At 44.5% G+C, this 12,459-nt stretch overlaps 1 long non-coding RNA gene across 1 annotated transcript in view; it reads left to right on the top strand.

Moving 5' to 3' along the window:
- Nucleotides 1-9,034, top strand: part of LOC106732275 (uncharacterized) — a 42,178-nt gene extending 33,144 nt beyond the window's left edge. Inside the window, exon 3 of the long non-coding RNA XR_001368556.4 lies at nt 1,185-9,034. This is a non-coding gene — a long non-coding RNA (uncharacterized LOC106732275). The remainder of the gene's footprint in view (nt 1-1,184) is intronic.
- Nucleotides 9,035-12,459: the final 3,425 nt, after the last annotated feature.

Raw genomic sequence — 12,459 nt, 5'->3', positions numbered from 1 at the left:
TGCTGATTGCACACAACACTGACTGTGAGAACCGTGCGCTCCCTTCTGCATCCATTCAAAGTGCTGCTACAGTTCAATCTACACCTCCGGCAAATTTTAGGTATGGAAATACAGTTAGCCAATCTACCCTATCCCAGGAGACCATCTTGGTTACTACAATCTTGCGGCCCACTGAGATGAAGGAGGTCCACTCATGCGGCCCACTCGCTACCCTAGGTTGCTTTTGTGTATCCCATTCTTGGGTGCCTTCTGTAGGGAGCCAAAGTGCCTAACTCAGGCTTTCTGAATTGAAATGATTTTCTAAGCACCTAAATCAGTGGTGAGCATCCCCCGGTCTGAAGGCCACTTGCAGCCCATCAGGGATTTAGCGGCAGCCTGCACAAAATTTTTTATTTGCCATTGCCCATGCATAGGGTTGCCAGATTCCACTGGTTTCCATCCATGTCATTTTTTTCCATACTGGTATTACTAAAATGTCATGCACATAAGCAGAGGCACATGAAGTGAGGTGCCTGCTGATTGCTCACAACATTGACTTTAAAAGCTGTGCACTCCCTCTGCATTCAGTCACGGTGCTACTACAGTTGAATTGGCACACACCTCAAATTCCAGGTACGCAAGTGCATTTAGTAAAAACTACCTTGTCCTTGGAGACTGTCTGGATTCCAACAATCGTGCAGCCCACTGAGATGGAGGAGGGCCACTCATCCAGCCCGCTCACTGGCCTAGGTTGCTCAATGCTGACCTAAATACCTTTATCAATCTAGCTCAAATTTAGTTGCTTTTCCATGGTACTTCTTATTTTTTTAATGTATGTTTATTGGTTTCTTTAATTAAATTCACGTAACTGTGCAGAAACCTTATATAACACATTGAAACAAAGATATAAACCAGCAGTCATGCCACAATGTTTTCCTTAAGGACCCCAGTAAAACTGCCACCGTATTTCCAAGATCCCACAGAAATATACATATCTCAATTTCTATAACATGTAATTTGTCCATCTTCTGCCTTTTGCATTTTGATTGCAACAAGCAACTCGTAACATTTAAATGATTATTTTTTATTCAGTGATGATCAGCAAAGGAAGAAAACTTGTGCCCTTTTGCTGATGTTTCTTGGTATTCAATAAAGAAACAGAGTAATTTGTTTTTAAGCTGTCATTCAGGTTTTGTTTTACTTAGAAACGTCAAGATCAATTGCTGGACAGAATGCTGCAGTGTCTCCTCAGGACCACAGGATCGTACAAGCACACCAGACTGCTCTGCTACTCCCTCCGCTGCCTTCGCACAAAATTCCTAATCGTCTTCAAGGTCTTGGTGCTTATCTGGGCCTGCAAACTCTAAAACACCCTAATGCTCCAGATGAAGACCGGTTGCTGGATACTCTTCTCCAGCATAAGGGAACCTTTACAATAAGGGTAAAGACTGGTGCAGGAAGCCCAATCTGAGACTGGAGTGAATTCCTTCAGGACCGAGGACGATCACAAACCTCAGCGCCTTCTGCTCCAACTGCAAGAGCTTGCTGCTCTACCACAAATGCATGGCAAAGGGTATATTTTACTTATAAAATCCCAAACACAACAAACTGACAAACCCCCTTCCTACCTAAACAAGACATGCTACTGTACATACTGCACCTGACAAGATGATACATTTCATGTGACAGATGTGTTATGTTGCATCATACATTACTGGAAGGCACTCAGATGCTATGGTGATGAGTGAAGTATAAGAACCCAGATAGTACCAAAGAGAATAGTAAAATTTGGTCTTGTTTTGCTAGAAGGTTCATTGGCATTCTCACAGATGTAGTTGAAAGGATTTTAAGGAGGTGGAATAAAAATCACTTCCCCTCAATTAATTAGGGTTTAACTTCAAGGTTTCTTGTTGAAGCCTTGGTCCTACCCATTCTCTAAACATTTATAGCAGTGTTTCTTAAACTGTGTTCTGTGGTACACTGGTGTGCCACGAGGCGGTTGGAGGTGTGTCACGGAAAACAATAGCTTTAAAGGGGCAAGCAACTTTTTTTTTTGGCTCTGCTCAATAACTTTCCACCGACCTCTTTTTTTTGCTCAGCAAAAAATCCTTGGCATTCCTCAGAAAAAATAAATATTGTTTGGTGTTCCTCAGTCTTAAAAAGTTTAAGAAACACTGATTTATAGAGTTCTGGAAAAAATAAAGATATTCTGAAAAGACAAATTGAAATTGTGGTGGCAGGGAAAGAGGGTTGGGAATAGGAACAAGAAAACTCAACCTTTCAGGACTTTGTTATTCATCATAAAATAGGGGGAGAAGGCAGAAATCCATTTTCTCCCCTTTTGCAGGACAGCTTGATACACATTTGAAGAGCACTCCTGAATCTTATATTTGTTAATCTCTTGCTACCTTCCTACAAAGACAACGAGCAGTCCTATGGCACCATATATAATCATGAGCTTTTGTGGGTAAAACCCACTTCATCAGATGAGTTTTGAGTGGAAATAACAGAATCCAAGATATATAAAACAACAAAAAAGAATTTACCTGTCAATTGTAGGATCTGTGTTAATGAAGCTAATTAAGTGGGCTGGATGTGTACCATTCAAAGCTTTTGCTGTGAAAATATGAATATTAAAGGCAGGAGAAACTGGGGAAATTGGCTTTGTAGTGCATTAACCAGTTAATGTCTGTTTTGAAGACCAGGGTAACAGTGTCAAATTCCTTCCCTATACTTTCTCCATATGGTCTCCACTATGTATTGTATATTCTCACTCTTACTCTCTCCAACTACTATTCAATACAGTGCCTGTTTACTCAGGGAAACTTTCTGAATGTGTGTCTTGCTCTGTTTGTCTGAGGAGAAATCCACTGTTCTCTTCCTCAAATGCTGGATTTGATGCCACACAATTCCCTAAATATGGATGTTAGCCATGGCACATTTTTGCAAAACCTCTCCTCTTAAGTGGCTTAATGGATATGGTATTTATCCCTTTTGAAAGATTTAGCTTCAGTGACACATAATACAAACACAAATGGAACAAATATTTGCATGCTTGTTAGGAATGACATAGGCATACATAATCTGATACACATAGGAAAAGAGATTTTTTGAAATTCATTAATACATGAGTAGAAGTCAATAGAAGAAAATGGATCTTGTTAACTGGCTTTTTGGCTAGCCTTAAGCATCTCATTTGCCTTAAACATATCAACCTACAACACTATTTATTCAATACAGGAAAAATCTGTGACATTAGAGGGCCCCAGCATAGCACACTGAAGAATGATTTACTATTAATTCTACAATAAAAACTCTGAGGAATTTACAATAGGAAAAGTGATATTCACAGAACAAGACAATATTCCTCCTGAACTGTATGGGATTTCTTGGCCTGTAGGGTGAATAACTCTGAGTTCCTCCAGAAAATGGACTTTTATTTTCTGCAAATAGGCGGAATTTCAAAGGGCCAAGGGCTTGTGAATGTGATACAGAGACATGTAGGCAGGGCTGATGAGAAAGTTTGCTGGGCCCTGAGAGAAGTTGGCTCCAGGCCTCCCAGAAGGGGCGTGGCCTCAGGCAGCAGGCGGAGCTGAAGGCAAGCTGCCCCAGGTAGCCCTTGAGCACTGCTGGAGCTGCAGAGCATGTACAGCCAGGGTCTCTGGCAGCTATTTAAAGGGCCTATGGCTGAGAGCTGGGAACCTTGAGTCCTTTTAGATAGCCGGGCCCATCCCCTATGCATCGCCCCATCTGAGGACCTGTGTGTAGGCTCTGAGACAGGCAGATAGACACATGCGCGCGCACGCACGCACACACACACACACGCACACAAGTTTTCTATAAATCTGTTCTCATATGCTGTGGAGCAGTTTTAAGCATGCTATGGAAAGGAACAGAAACAAGAGGCACAGACGCAAGATGCAATATTTGTGGTCTGAGTGAAACAGAAGAGTAGATTTGAAATATGATGTGGTCATGTGGTTTTAGCCTCAACAAATTCATTTGGAACCCTAATGAGAGGTACCTCAGAGAAGATGAATACTTCTTAAGAACTGTCCTCGGGGATGTGCACTTTTGTAGGCAGTCATGGGATTCTGTCCTTTCAAAATCAAGTCTTTAAAATCTCCTTGGTGAGTTTTACAGAAGAAAACATATTCCTGGAGCCCTATAATCCGGCTGAAATCAATGGATTTTTTTTTCAAAGTAAGGACCAACTGAATCCCGATTACAGTACTGGTCCTCAATCATCAGACTATCAAGCTGGAAACCATGGGTTAGATCTTTAATGGTCTCTCTCTCTCTTTCTAAAAAAGTCTTTCCTGTTGCGTGATAGAATGACATCATCAGGCTCTCTAGCCATGAAAGCGGACAGAGACTGGGGTTGGCAAGCAAGTGAGCAGAGGCTGCAGCCCTCCTAGTATTTAACATTCCTTCAATTTCTTTTGAATGATTTCCTGTCCTTTGTAATTATAGGGAATGCAGTGATTAGGCTGTAACACTTCTCCGTTTTAGACTTAGATAAATCAGTGGGGCAGTGAGACAGGGGTGGAATTATTTACACCAAACAGCAATATTTTTGGCAAAGGAATTTGTACTCTGGTAAAAAAAAAAATCTTTTGGTTGCTTAATCACCCACTTATGGCCACTTTGTTCCATGTAGGTGGGCTGCCAGTAGAAAAGGTAGAGGAGAACACTGTTGCAGAGGTGGATTCTCCATGCTTGTCCTGCATAGACTGGCATTTTAAAAGGGACAAAAAGTAGTGAACAAAGAATCCATCCTACTGGTTAAGTTGACTATTATCTTTATAGTCAGGTTCTCAAGTTGCACCAATTTCAGAGGCGTTATGCACCCACAAATCTCACTGAACTTATTGGGAGCTGTGAATTTTAGGAGCTATGAAAATCAGGATGTGTAGGTTTAGGTGCTTCAAGACGAATTTGGGAGACTGTATTGGGATTATGTTTAGGTTTGAAAATTTTGTCCTCAAGCATTTAAACGTGAGAGTGTCCAAAACCATTCAGATCTGTTGATCTCTCTCTGCTAGTATATCGCTCATATACTCAATGCTCACAGTTATTTAATGTGTGTAATATACCAGCCATAGTCACCAGATTGAATGCCAAGGAAGAAGCTCTCTTTTGGTAATCAGACACACAACACCCTTACCCTTTGTGGTCAGCATGCATCTCGAGATGGTTTCCATCATCTTGGAGAGAAAACACTGGCATAACTGAAACAAGGGAGCTGTATTATTTCACATTTTTGTTTAAATTATGCAAGACTCTGAGATATGCAGGGCATAAGGGAAGGAAGAACAAGGCCTTTAATTGAATTCATTATCCATTTCAATAGAATTGCTAAAATCCTAAAACAGAAGAGCAGTTTTGCACTCTACTAACATATTCCACCTCCATGTGCATTATACTTTTCTGTGAGTGACTCTCCCTCTCACTCACACACAGAGAATCCTTAGTGCATCAAACGAGAAGAAACATTCTACCATAGTAAGTCTCTAAATCATTTAGACTTTACATATGACAATAAAAATAGCTCGCACTGAGGTAGTTAGAATAATCGTATTATCTACAATTCATTGATAATTACAGCAATAATAAAAAAGGCTTCACCTAGAAATTCCAGTTGTCGTGCCAACTAGTTTCATTTTTCTCTGTTGCTATCCATAATTGCATTTGTTTAGGCCTTTCAAAAGCACCATTTTTAAAACTTCAGCTGCTGCTGTGTTAGCTCAATCCACTGCAGATAGGAATTCAATGTATGAGGCCATTGTTATTGAAGGAGCCTGCTTTTTGTTGTTGTTGTTTTGTTTTGCTGTCCATTCAGTTAGCACATGCCAGGAATGGGTTTCAAAACAAAACAAAACAAAAAAACTGAAACAAACCAGGAATAGTTAAGACATAGTTACATACGTGCTGAGCTCAGAAATTCAACTTTTCAAAAACGTCATCCAGAAATCTTAAAGAATCAGGGAGTAGTTTGTACTGCTATACCTAGTAATACTAAGGAGGAAAAGTACTTATTTACAATTCTGAAGCTTAAACAAGAAGTCTCATGGAACTGCTACTTTGGAGCAGTAATATATTTTTCCCTTTGGCAGATATTCTCACAAGTTTTCATAGAAAGTGCTACATTTGAGCAGGGCGATTCTCTTGTGGACATCTCTCTTCCCCACCAGCTAGGTCAGATCTTATTTCCTAGCACACAAATTTGCTCTATAGTGAATTTCCTCTACTCTCATCTCTTCTGGCCCTCTCTCTCTCTCTCTCTCAGGGTGTGTCTAGACTACAGAGTTTTGTCGACAAAAGTGGACTTTTGTCGACAAAACTATACCTGTGTCTACACTACCGCTGAGTTCTGTCGACATAATGTCGACAGAACTCAGCAGTTTTGTCGATGCCGGTAAACCTCATTTTACGAGGCATAATGCCTTCTGTCGACAGAGTTCTGTCGACAGAAGGTGTTATTGCATGTAGGGTTGTGTCTAGACTACAGGGTTTTGACAACAAAGCAGCTTGCTTTGTTGACAGAACTGAATGTAGTCTAGACGCTCTTTATCGACAGAAGCTTTGTCGACAGTATCTGTTGACAAAACTTCTGTCGACAAAACCCTGTAGTCTAGACGTACCCTCAGTTGGTCCCATTTCCCAGGCCCTAATAATCATTCCTCCTTCTCCCTTGCTGTCTACCTGTCTGTGATGACCTGTGTTTCTTGGCTGGTGACTATATGAAAATAAAGTAAGATACACCTGGAATCTGTCCAAACTCTGGGTTGCTGATTTCTCTTCTATTGGAAGCAAATCGACAAGGTCCCAGAATTCTGCTAATGCTCATCAGAGGGGGGAAAACGGTGTGTGTGTGTGAGGGGGCATAAATATGAAAGAGAGAAAGGGAATGGAACACTGGTGACAGAAGAAAGGGAAACAAGTAAATGTTATAGTCTCTGTTCCAGAATGGCACTGTGAGCATCAGGTTTTCTGTGTGATATTCAGACAGGTATGTACAAAATTCACTTTCTCCCAGGAATCCCTCACTTTCCCCCAAATACTTGCTCTCCAGAATATGCATAGAAAAGAAAGGCAAGGGGGAAAATGTATTTGTGTTTGATTTATTCCAACATATGTTGGCAGTGGGAATCTATTTTTGAGGCATATTTTTGAGCGGTAGTCCTGACGAAGCGATAGCAAACATGACATATTATTTCCCCTTTGCTGCTTTCTCCTGAGAATTATATCAATGGTTGGGGGGGAGGGGGGGAAGGGGAAGAAAAACAAAGTCACACACACTCCCACACTATCTGTTGGTATTAATGGTGAGAGTTTCAAAGTTGAGGGGTGTCTCCCACGAGTGCGAGAAAGTCTATAGCTCATTGTTCCCACACAGGAACAATCAATAGAAATGTAATTACTAGCCGTCCTATTTGGCATAGCTAAAAAGGGTATCACAGCTTTCTACTAGTTCTTCCGCCAAGGACGCAGCTTTGCAAAACTGTTCCTTTTATCCTTCTTTACATATTTATTACAACTCTTTAGACTGATCCATGCAAACTAAATGAAAGCAACCAATAGAAAGGGGCCTGCTTGTGCCAGCAATCCCCAGACTGTCAAGCGATCACTGAAGATTGGACAGGTCCTGATGAAATAAATGTTGGCTGCTGACTCTTCCAATTTTGCAACACTCCTCTGTGTCACTGGAGCAGCCTTGTCCAAGATTGAGATATTTGCAAACTGTCATCTTTCATAAATATCTGCCTTGAGTGACACTTTGCTTCCCCCCCCATTTCCCTTTGAAATGTACCTAGCTGGCACTGAGCCTACAGAATTTCATTGCTTGTGATAGGTGATTAGCAAAGAGATGATTTCCTCCTCCCTTCCCGCTCTGCCAAAGGGCTGAGTGACAGGTCCAAAAGGCGAAAGGCAGACTGAGGAAGCAAATCTGCCAGAGGCATAAGTGATGACACTCCGAAAACACTTCATTCATCGTGCCAAATTACAGGCTGGGCTGGGAACTGATGTGGGGGTGGGGGGGGAAGATGGGAGAGGGACAGTCTTTTGCATTTTCCTCTCAGCACCAAAAGCTGAATATTGAAGAAGGGCTCTTGGAGTTGAAAGATACAAGCCAGAGTTCTCAGCTCCCCCTCGCCATTCTTTCCCCTCTGAAAAACTAGTTCAGACCCAATTGAAGCTAGTAGTTTCCTGACCAAGCTGTCCTGGTCCTAGATGCCACATCCCTTGAATCAGTAATTCAGGGGGCAGTTTTCAAATGTGCAAAGGAGTCTTACCCATTCGAAAGGAGGGGGGCACCCAACAGCACTACATGCCTTTACAAATCCCTCCCATAATGTATTTACTAGGAAATGAGTCACATAGGTAAACTGGACCCTTGCGGTTGACATATTACTTGATTCTTACATAGGGGCTATACCTCCCATGCTTAGTGATCTTATTAGACAATGATTAGCTTGGCCCTAGGGGAGCCACAGTGGGGAAACTACCAATTCTTGCATGAGAATGGACAGTCTCTACAACAAAGGATTAATGGACACAAGTCAGATATTCGAAATGGGAAGCTGTAGGGGAACATTTTGACCTGCATGGACACTCAATCATGGATTTTAAAGCAACCATTTTTCTACAAAGGAATTTCACAAGCCAACTACAGAGAGACAGGGCGGAATTGATCATCATATGCAAATATGACAGTTTCCCTGGGCTTGAGCAAAGACATGAACTGGATGGACTATTATAAAACCAACTTTCCTTACATTCAACACCCCATTGACATAAAAAGCCAAGTATGGGACACTTCCAGCCCACTCAGTTAGCCTCATCAGCACCAGTACTACAATTGACAGGTATTACTCCCCCCCACTTCATTTTCTGATCTGTATTCTGAGGGTCTCCCTTTTATTCCTCCACTCCAGCTCATCTGAAGAAGAGGGTTTTGCCCACACAAGCTTTTGCGGCCAGAGAGCATGAGAGCTAGGCTCGCCAACCTCCCACTCTCTCAGGGTATGTCTACACTACCCCGCTAGTTCGAACTAGCAGGGTAATGTATGCATACCGAACATGCAAATGAACCCCGGGATTTGAATTTCCCGGGCTTCATTTGCACGTTTGGTATGCATACATTACCCCGCTAGTTCGAACTAGCGGGGTAGTGTAGACATACCCTCAGTGAGTAGGTGTCTGGCCAGGGAGAAGTAGTGGGCTGGAGGCAGGGTGTCTGGCCAAGGGAGACGGGGCAGGAGCAGGTTGGGAGTTTGGGGTCTTGGTGGAAGAGTTGAGTGAGGGGGCTGAGGGTACAGGGTTTTAGTGGAGAGGTTGTGTTAGGGGGCTGAGAGTGCAGGGTCTCGGCCGGGACGATATGAGTGAGTGGTCTGGGGGTGTGCTGTCTGGGTGGAGGGGGAAAGGGAGGGACCTGGGGATGCAGGGTCTCAGCAGAGGGGTGTGTTGGGGGCTGGGAGTGCAGGGTCTCCACAGGGCAGTGAGTGAAGGTGTTGGGGGTGCAGGGTTTTGGCAGGGTGGTAAGTGAGGGGGATGTTCAGCACGGAAAGCAGTCGGGGGTGGGGCAGGAGCTGGTAGTACCCTAAGAGGCGCCTCCCTCCCTATGCGGGAATGACGTAAGGGCCTGAGGAGCTGCCTGGAGTGGCTAGTGAGGCATCCTGTCTGGAGCTAAACATGGGCTGGGGGGGTGGGGAAGTCTACACCAATTATACAATGATGTCATTCTGTTGTCTGGCAGAAAAAATTATATATATTTGTTAGGCTGTAAGGTGAAATAGGACTACTCGTTTTTAAAGTTAACATGGCTATTCCTCAGACTGAGGACTTCCAGGCAATCTAAAATTCCATGACATATTCATTCTTAAGTTCATCCCTAGTAAGGACAGCACTTAAGCTACACAGTCACTTTGTCACTCTGAAATAGCTCAGCTATCATATATTTAGTAGGTGGACACATGGAAACCCTTGGGGATGGGTGTACTTTGGTACACAGAGTACTTTGGTATTCTGCGTTTGATTAATCTCAGGAATTGGGCCTTACCGCAGGAGACACTGTGGTCCTGTGTATCTGTGGAGACTGGCCTGCTGGTGTAGCCCAATCAGTGATCTATGCAGCAGAGTTTGTAGGATCAAGATGCGACTTTTGTATCTGCAGAGATCATTGAACCCAAACCAGAGATGCAACCACTTTATGGGTGCAGGCTTATAGGGTGAACTATACAACAGACTGCACAACCATGAAAGGATGGGGAAAAGTAATTGTCCAAGGACTCTGGAATGACACACGCCTGTGCTTACAAAATGTGTCCAGAAGCCTTCATTTCCAGGAACAAATTTCATTTTAAAGGCACCTAAACTTTTAGGTTTCACCTGAAGAATCACACACCAGATTCTAGTCAGGCCTCGTCTACCCTAAATGGAGGATCACTACTGCTGATTGCTGCCAATCCTCTGGAGTTCTGTTTAGCGAGTCTAGTTAAGACTTACTAAATCATACTCAGAGGACACCCCCACCAGCGTCCCACATGCCTGCTTTTGTGAAGAGTAAGGGAATCCGATGAGAGCGTTTGCTCTTGTTGGCCTCCCACTGAGGGGATGCTGCCAAGCTCAACTTAAGGTAAGCCAACTCCAGCTACTTATTCTATGTAGCTGGAGTTATGTACCTTAAACTGAGCTGCTGGATCTAGTGTAGATCTGGCCTCAGTTACATTGGTCTGACAAAGCCACATGTTCAGTATTAATGTAACCACTAACTAATTATACAAGTTGGACTGAGGCCTAAATCAGGAATAACTACTTATATCATTTCAAACATTCCTCCTGGTGCAAATGCATGCCGATTTTAGCCTTGTGTTGTTATGCACTTGGCTAAATTTCCCTAGCATCATCTGCCAATTCCATCTCTCAGCTAGTACTGAAAATGGAACCCAAGACATAATAATACAATGAATTCCTGTTGAAAAATAGAATCCCTGTCCTATACTGGGAAGACTGAATTGGTTACTCTCTGAGGCTGTGTCCAGACTCCATGCCTCCGTCGACGGAGGCATGTAGATTAGCCAGCTCGGAAGAGGGAAATGAAGCCGCGATTAAAATAATCGCGGCTTCATTTAAATTTAAATGGCTGCCCCGATCTGCCGATCAGCTGTTTGTCGGCAGATCGGGAGAGTCTGGACGCGATGCCCCGACAAAGAAGCCTTTCTTCATCGACACAGGTAAACCTGGTTTCACGAGGCTTACCTGTGTCGATGAAGAAAGGCTTCTTTGTCGGGGTATTGCGTCCAGACTCCCCCGATCTGCCGACAAACAGCTGATCGGCAGATCGGGGCAGCCATTTAAATTTAAATGAAGCCGCGATTATTTTAATCGCGGCTTCATTTCCCTCTTCCGATCTGGCTAATCTACATGCCTCCGTCGACGGAGGCATGGAGTCTGGACACAGCCTGAGTGGAAAAATACCTTCTGTGCTTAGCTCGCCATCATAGTATTGTAGAAGTAGAAGATACAAAAGAACTTTTTGATTCTTCATTCCCAGGACTGGTCCCTACAGAATATTTATGAATGCTTCTCAGATAGTCTTGTTATGTAGATTTTAAGTGATATTTTACATCATATCAGAATCTCTTGAGATATACTGAACTGAAAGAGCTTTGAGAATACAGGCAGTCCCCGGGTTACGTACAAGATAGGGACTGTAGGTTTGTTCTTAAGATGAATTTGTATGTAAGTCGGAACTGACGTCCAGATTCAGCCGCTGTTGAAACTGACCAGCGGCTGACTACAGGAAGCCCGAGGCAGAGCTGCTCTGCCCCGGGCTTCCTGGAATCAGCCGCTGATCAGTTTCAACAGCGGCTAAGTCTGGACTCCTGGGACTCCTGCTCTGCCTCAGGCTTCCTGTAGTCAGCTGCTGGTCAGTTTCAGCAGCAGCTGACTTGGGGACGCCTGGGGCAGAGCAGCTGGGGTGCTGCCGGGTTGGTCCAGTAGCGCCGAGGAGCGGTGCTGCGGGACCAACCTGGCAGCGCCCCAGCTGCTCTACCCCAGGCGTCGGCAAGAAAAGCCTGGTCTGCTGGGGGGGGGGGGCACTAGTGCACACTCGGCAGTCCCACCGCCAGCGTCTCCCTAGTCTGCTGGGGGGGCGCATCTAGTGCGCCCCCCCCAGCAGACCAGGATTTTCTCACTGCGGAGGACGCGGGCGGTCCCCCAGCAGACCAGGGAGATGCGGAGCAAAGCCGTGGAGGACGCGGGCGGCGGGACCACCAAGATGCGCTGCGGTCCCGCTGCCTGCGTCCTCCGCGGCTTTGCTCCGCGGCTCTCTGGTCTGCTGGGGGGCCTCCCCCAGCAGACCAGGGAGACGCGGAGCAGCTTTTCTCACTGCGGAGGACGCGGGCGGCGGGACCGCGGCACGTCTGGGCGGTTCCGCCACCTGCGTCCTCCGGGGCGAGAAAAGCCCCGTTCGTA

Source organism: Pelodiscus sinensis, chromosome 14, assembly GCF_052426305.1.
Source record: "Pelodiscus sinensis isolate ZL-2025 chromosome 14, ASM5242630v1, whole genome shotgun sequence".
Classification (NCBI taxonomy): Eukaryota; Metazoa; Chordata; order Testudines; family Trionychidae; genus Pelodiscus; species Pelodiscus sinensis.
This window is presented reverse-complemented; position numbering and strand designations above follow the sequence as displayed.